Below are 6,000 nucleotides of genomic sequence, written 5' to 3'. Positions count from 1 at the left end.
ATTTTATTTTATTTTAGGAAAATTGAAACAAATTAGAAAAGTAATTTGGGAAATTTTCCTGCTTCAGAAAAATAAGATTAACTCACCACTCGAACACTTTCCGAACTCTCTTGGCTCATTGTATCTCCAAAATAGTTCTTTATAGAACTTCCAGATGAGTACATTGACTTAATCTGTTAGCTTTGGCAACTACTAGTACTGTTGAGTAGACTGTCTTCTAGTTGATAATGGTTAAGCAGTTGTGGTTGAAATGACTTTGTTCTAAGAACAGTTTCCATATACATAAAAGGCTCTGAAAAGCTCATAAAGCCATGGGTAGTAACAGTAATCTGACTCTCAGTTTTGCGGTACTATGTAGAAATTCTGGAAATTCTGCAGAAATGTCGAATAACTTTGTTTCAGTGTGTTTTTTTAATATTAGTTTTCAATCTAGACTGTGAACCTTTTATCTTCCAATTTCAAATTTGTGAGTATTATCATTACTTTAAAATTTTCGGGCGTGCTCTAAGCTTTTGTGCACAAAATGAACAAACAGGCAGGGCAATTGAGATCTTGGATAAAGGTGGATTTTGTGGCAACATCACAGCCGTGGAGTACCAGGGTAGCTTGTAAAGCGCAGTGGGCATTATCGAGCAAGTGTAAGGAGCAGGATTATGTGGGGGTCAACAAGAAATGAGAGAGTTTTTACCACTAGAATTTTACCTTTGCTTGCTTTCTGATATTTAAGGTTTTAAAGTATAACTTCAAAGTGAATCACTTGGCCTTTCAAAAATTTAAGTGGTTTGAGGAGAAAAAAAGTTTTCAAGCTTTCTCTTTTCGTATCCCCCTTGATGGCTTCATTACATTACTGATTTTTGCACTTTCTGAAGCCTGTAAATCCTTGTCCTCTTGGCACTTGCCACTCTTCAAATTTAAGTGGTGTCAAATCAGTTGTTCATTAACCTTAATGAAAATTTCAGTGTAACAAATTCTTTTGGTGTAGCATAGACTAGTCCCTTTGTCTGACAGCACATGGGGTCTCTCTTTCAATGGCTGTGCAAAGAATAGGCGCAGAAAAATGCATTGTTACCTCTGCTTGCTTGAGAGATGCAGAGGCAGAGGGTGTATTTTAAGATTGTAATGTCTAATGGTTCCTATTTCATATAATTGAATTGTTTAAGATACTAATAGAGATTTAAATAACATAGAGACAGATTTTGGAGGGTGAGGGGAGGATTTTCTACCTGAAAAGTGTAGGACTTCTTAGGGGGAGATACTTGCCATTAGGTCAGCAGAGAACAGTTCAGTGTCTTCCCCCACCCCTCCACGTTCTCTCTTTTCTATCAAATTGGTTTAAATAGACTTGAATCCTCTGGATTTAACTACGTCCTGTAGTATTTTGGTGAATGCCAAGTGGAGATTTCTAAGTGAGAAAGGAAATCTGTGTGTGAAAAATGTCTGGGGAGCAAGCAGTGAAAATACATTAGAGTGGAAAAGAGAGCTTGGTGGAGTCATTTGTCTAGAGAAAACTAGCAAGTCAGCAATGGGCAATCCTGTTAGCATTAATAGTGAAATAATTTTAGTGTGCTTCCTTAGTTTTCTAGAACTAGAGTAATAAATGCTGAAATGATAAAAGCCACGGTTAGGATTAACAAGCTTATGCAGTTTGCACTTTCAAGAAAATATAAAGACACTAAATATTTACTTGTATTTAAATTGTGTCTCTCTTCTGTCTGTCATGGTTGTGAACACCACCTCAAGGACCCATCAGCAGTGGCAACCATCCTTTCAAATTTTTGTTTGGTCACAGAGTTTGGTGTTTTTTTTGTTGTGTTTTTTTTTTTTTTTTCTGTGTTTTTGGTTTTTTTAGAAGCTTCATTATTTCTGCTCCTCTATTGAACTGTCAGGAAGGGAGAGAGGTGACTGGGATCTTGTGTTGATCTCCCACTACCGTGTCTTGTGGGCAGAGAGATGTATTGTACTGTCCTCAGTGTTTGCAAATGCATAACACTGAACTCTACTTGCATTTGGCATTGTGGTTTTACTTGGAAAAAATGTTTGTGTAGTTTATATGTGTACTTTAGGAATCTTCAAGAAGGGCTCAAAGTTGGGCTGTTACCATTAAATTTGTGATTAAAAAGAAAATACAGCAAGATAGGACAGAGGTGTTATATCTGCAAAGCGTCAATGAGATCAAATGCTCAAATACAGTAATTGTAATGACAAGGGTTTTGATTATGGCTTATAAAATATTGATAGCTTGGACTACCCTGTTGCCATTGGTCAACAGTGAGATGGAAATCTGCATTAGAACCAAGTGCTGGGCTGCTGAGATGTTTTGTCTCTGAAGCTGGTGGTACTGACCCTGCTGGAGGTGCCAGGCTGGATGGATTGCCTGGGATTGCTAACATGACTGTTGCTGTTTCCCGTGTTTTGCTGACTTCAGTTGCAGCAGAATTAAGATAATGATGAGCACTTTCAAAAAGTCTTTTTATATAAAGCATGTGCTCATCATTATCTTAATTCTGCTGCAGCTGAAGTCAGCAAAACACAGTTATAGTAAAATCAAAGTAATTTGCAAATATCTAACTTTGGCCTTAACTTACAAGCCTTTAGAGCACATGATACCTGGTGACAATGATTACAAACATACAATGGACCTGGTTGAAAACAGTTTTAAGTGCCCTACATTATTAAGGTTGTTAAAATTTTCCTAGTGAACTATTTGTAAAGATACCAATAGTTTGGGTTTTTTTGTGGTGATGGTGGTTTCTGCAATTTCTTCATTATGGATGGAAATAATTAAACTGACCATCAAAAGTTTTAATAGTTGCAGCAATTTATGTACTTGTGTAGTTTCTGGCCAACTAAATGGCAGAACACGGTGGCTCCCTGCGTGTCAGCTTGCTGCAGTGCGTGCATGGGTGCTTACCAAGGAGGCTGATGGAAGTGGAGTCTCCTCAGGAGCATGGGCATCGCGAAGGGATGTGCAGCTGGGCAGTGTCCCGTTTGCGTGAGGACTGCTTCACACTCCAGACAGGAACTATCGAAAACTATCTTTCCCCCTGTGACTTGTGTTGTGGTTGTAATTCGTGGGATTGTAAATAGATGTAGCTCAGCTGATTAGTCTCAAATGTTTGGGCTTTTTACTAGAAGCACAATGCGTTGTAAAAACTTGTGGTATTAATTCAGGACTTCAGGTAAACTAAGAATCTTCAGAGGCAGCTTTACAACTTCTGGATGGGCATCTTCTGGTAAAGGCACTGCTTGAAGATGACACAGCTTTGTGTGTTCAACCTCAAAATGAAAGTGATGTTTTCCAAGTGTTTGCTGTGGGTAGAAATAATAGTTAGACAGCAAATACTGCTGGCCACAAGCAATTTTATTCATAAACACACACCTGCATTTTAAATTATAGTGTATGTATTTGAATATTACACTGCTGCTGGTGCTGAAGAGAGATTTGAATTTAATGTTATTTTAATTGTGTCCTGTAAAAGCATTGATGGTGGAGCAGCATTAGGACAAATTTTTTTCAGGCAGGGGCTATCCAGGCAGTGATGGGCAAGACAAGCACTGGAAATAGTTCAGTTGTATTTATGTGAAAGGTGCTGGTCGCACACAGAGGCTTGGCAGCAATACATTTATGGTGGGGTATGAGTAAAAAAATGTGTTTTGCTGCCCACAAACCTGTGTAAGCCATGGGTTCAAGGAGGACACTGAGCGCTGCGGAGGTACCTGCAGACCAGCCACACAGCCACTCCCGGGCCTTTTGTTGGACAGGAAGAATTAATGAGATTGTGGAAATTCTTGACTTTCTTGCTACTTAAATAGTGGTTCATTTATTCAAACTTCTGGAAACTAAGTTCATGCTGAACAACTTTGTTTAATTTTTCATTATGAATGGTGCCATTGCTTCAGCAAAGGTCTGTTTCAAAATGAAATCTATTTAAAGGTCAAACGTAGTTTATAGCATCATCATTCACCTCATGTGCCGCTTCTTTGGGAAGCACATTCAGACACCTGATTGTTGCAAAAATATTTTTGCAAAGCAAAAGCTCTTTTTTCTGTGTGCTAGAAATGTTAGTTTTGAATTCAAGTGAAATACATTATTTTACTAAGGCTGCAGAGAGATGTATGAAAAAACAGATAAGATTAGTACTGTTTGTGCACTTTGGTTTAATAAAGCCTATTTTCCTTTTGGAGGTACCTTTCTTGGCCTCCTGCCCTTCTTCCTCAAACAAAAGTCTTTAGCTACACATAGCTTACCAGCTTAAGTACACTTTAAAAATGGTAATTTAAAAGCCCTGTATAGCCAAAATAGCTCTGTTCCGGAACGACTCACAGCATGGTCTTTAAAACAGAACACCCAGCTACTAAGCTGTTCTGTGTCACCTCAAAACATCTGCTGGAAAACAAGGCTATAATAGATACATTGTTCTCAGATGCTCTTTTTTCTTTTTTTGTTAAGTCTTGTTAAATAGCCTGTATTTAATTTTGGTAGAATAGAGCCCTTTTCTCTTGCAGTAGGAAAAACTTTCCTCCAACAAGGATGTCTCTGTATGCCTGCGTGCCTGTACTTTCTTTTTCATATTTTCTTTCAAGACACTCCAATTAAGAGCTAATCTAACTCAAACGGTGGCTGTTTCCCCCTCTTAGCCATTTCTTTCCCACCGTGCATGTGGCTCCCTACTTCCTTCCTACTCCTTCCGTTGCACCGATGCTCTCGCCTCACTCTCTGAAAAAGGACGGTGTTCACGCGCGTGGCTGTGGTGCTTTTTCCCTTGCTCTTTGTACCATCACTCTAAATGTCTGCTGCCTTCTAAGTTCTGTTTGTGATCCACAGCCCTCAAAGCAAGTACCATGTATTTCTCCTGCAAACACACCCTCTTCTGCGGTCCATGGAGCAACAACACCGTCCCATGGAAGAGCTGACCAGATCAGTCGGGTGCTTATGCTACGGCATTGGCTTCCATCCACACCTCCCCTGTCCCCTCTCCTTAAAAGCAGTGTGTGAAATAAGAAGTCTGCCTATTCTAGTTGTTTTTAGGTCTACAGGTCTAGAAATTTAGAAGTTAAAAACAGAAACTAAAGGTAGCTTTGAGTTTCAGAGAGCTCGTAACCCGAGAGGACCCTTTGGAGGTAGTCAGTGGCGAAAGAATCTCTTGCGGCCTTTCTTTTTTTTTATTCGTTCTTTGATCAAGAGTGTTTGTCCCTGAAATGGCAAAGTTTAAAGACTATGTACAAAAGTGTCTGCTATGAACCAGCCCCTGAGAAATGACTGTATCTGTAGGCAAATTGGAAATAACATTTCCGTTGCCAGATGAACTTTCAGACAGTTAAATTCTGATCACAGTGGGAAAAGGAAAAAGGAACACCGAGTTATGAAAAACACTTTTAAGAACACAAAAAAATTTATCTATTTCAACTTAATTGCATTCCATTTTAAGTATGGCTCATAATATCCACCTACCAATCAGGTTTAATGTAATTAGCAAGTAAAATAACTTGATGTCATTTGATTAGTAATAATTTTATTTTAATTCACATTATCATGTCAACTCTTTTTTCCATTTAAAAAGAACTGACCTACTGACTTTTAAAATTAGACATGTTCAGACCTTTCAAGTATCAAATACAACAAAAGCACTTGCATAAGGAATGCAACACATTCATCTAATTGTAACTGTGATATGGAAAATGTTAAGATTCCCGAAACTGTTTTTGTGTTTAATCATGAAATTTGCTTCTGCCCTTATATGTGAGGAAATACATATTGCATGTCTGCCATCATAGTACATAAAGTACTGATGTTTCTGATGAGTTTTGATGTATTTGGGGATGAATAAAAGAATAAACAAAACAGTAGTAAGATACAGCAAGTGGATATTCCTTGACTGTTGGTCTTTCATTGTTTTTTGAGAATTTGATCCACACAGAATTGTGTATACTTGTAGGAGTACCAGTCTCTCCAAAAGACTTGGGAATCTGAAATTATGCATTGCGAGGCAGCTGGTTGGT

Source organism: Nyctibius grandis, chromosome 4 (assembly GCF_013368605.1).
Source record: "Nyctibius grandis isolate bNycGra1 chromosome 4, bNycGra1.pri, whole genome shotgun sequence".
NCBI lineage: Eukaryota > Metazoa > Chordata > Aves > Nyctibiiformes > Nyctibiidae > Nyctibius > Nyctibius grandis.
Note: the sequence above shows the minus strand (reverse complement) of the source record.